We start from the raw sequence: 1,581 nt of genomic DNA on the forward strand, positions 1-1,581 counted from the left end.
CTGCTACTCCATAATTTTCCATGTGGACATGTGTGATCAGTAACTCTTTCCGACCATTCCAGTCAACTACAACATTTATATTACCGACTACCGTTATGATAGACTTGTCAGCCTTGGGGTCAAATAGTAATATGCACGACCTGTACCTATAGGGTTGATTGATGCAGTAGATGCCGAGAGTAGGCACACAAATTGTGATATGCACGAAAAATAGAACTCAATATCTACATTTGTTAACAAAGATGATGCAACCACTATTATTCAATCAACATTTTAGAAGCTTTCAGGTCAATTCACACCCACAGTCAGAATTAAATATTTCAATCTTTTTCAGTTAATATGATCTCAAACTATCAATAAAATTATGTTTACACATATTAATTACAAGGCCTGCTAAATAATATTCATAATACTAGAATTGAAGAATACCTCAGCATTAACCTATGCAGTTGTGTTTGATCCCAAATATGGAACTCGTGTTTAACATCTTCTCATGCTCGAAGGCCAATAGCAGGACTCAAATTGACAGAAGGTCGAAGAAGTGGCTCTACTGGAAACATCCATCGAATTTCAAACATGGAATGCAACAGGAGTTCACTTCTTTAGAGACAAAATAGGGAAAATGCAACAGGAGTTCACTTTGTATTTCCAGTGTTGCAAATCCCCCAACAAAAAGGGCAGAAACAGATCCAGATAATATATAATATATTGTTGGCTCCTCGCAAATATGCACTAATCGTAACCCTTATTTCCTGCAATGACCCTTAAAATAGTTAGTGCAGCCAAACAACAACCTGGACAGTGAAACACATATTCTTAAAACGCTTAACTATTAATATAAACTATAGAAAAAAGAAAACTAGTCGAACTTACAGCTCCACCGAGGTGAATGTCCACACAACACTAGTTTTTGATTTTTTTTCTTGGCTAGTCTATATAACTCCAATACATGATCCAATTGGTTTTAATCCCTTTTGGTGGCTTTCCGCCATAAAAAATAAGTGCCTTCTTAACACCTACCTTCTGAGATCCTCCGGTGATACTGGTTGTGAGCACTGGCTAATCAACTCCAGTGGCCTTCCAATACCCTGAAATTGCTTCACGATTTGGCCAGGCGCCATTAGGGTACTTTCGATACCTTGGACTGAAAAAGTACCATTCCTGCTCCCCGAACGAAGCCTTTGCTGCATTTTTCAAACCAGAACACATCATCAACAATCTCCAATATAATAACATAACACGTCATCCTCATAATTAAATGATTATCACCTTGTACACAAATAATCACATATTTATAAATCACCTGGAAATTCCCACGGATCGAACTTATAAAGATCGACTTTAGCGATGATAGAAACAGGAAGAGGAGCAGAGGCACCCTTTTTCTTCTACTTGAACCACATCCTCAACTACTTAAAAGTAATTAAAAAATCAAAGCCTCAACTAATTAAAAAATAGGGTTTTAAATTCAAACCCCAATTGAAAAACTTGGTTTTTAAAACTTACTCAATTCCATCTTTACACTCCAACGTGTAATTCTTTGCTCTTCAAACCTATGAATTTGAACAGAGTGAGGGGAGA

The 1,581-nt window shown here is 36.8% G+C and overlaps 1 long non-coding RNA gene across 1 annotated transcript; it reads right to left on the reverse strand.

Moving 5' to 3' along the window:
* Positions 1-1,035: 1,035 nt before the first annotated feature.
* LOC141717366 (uncharacterized) lies at positions 1,036-1,581 on the reverse strand. The gene is made up of 3 exons (XR_012573608.1): positions 1,507-1,581; positions 1,304-1,409; positions 1,036-1,184 (listed from the first exon to the last, which is right to left on the reverse strand). It is a non-coding gene; the product is annotated as an uncharacterized LOC141717366 (long non-coding RNA).

Source organism: Apium graveolens, chromosome 4 (genome assembly GCF_009905375.1).
Source record: "Apium graveolens cultivar Ventura chromosome 4, ASM990537v1, whole genome shotgun sequence".
Lineage (NCBI taxonomy): Eukaryota > Viridiplantae > Streptophyta > Magnoliopsida > Apiales > Apiaceae > Apium > Apium graveolens.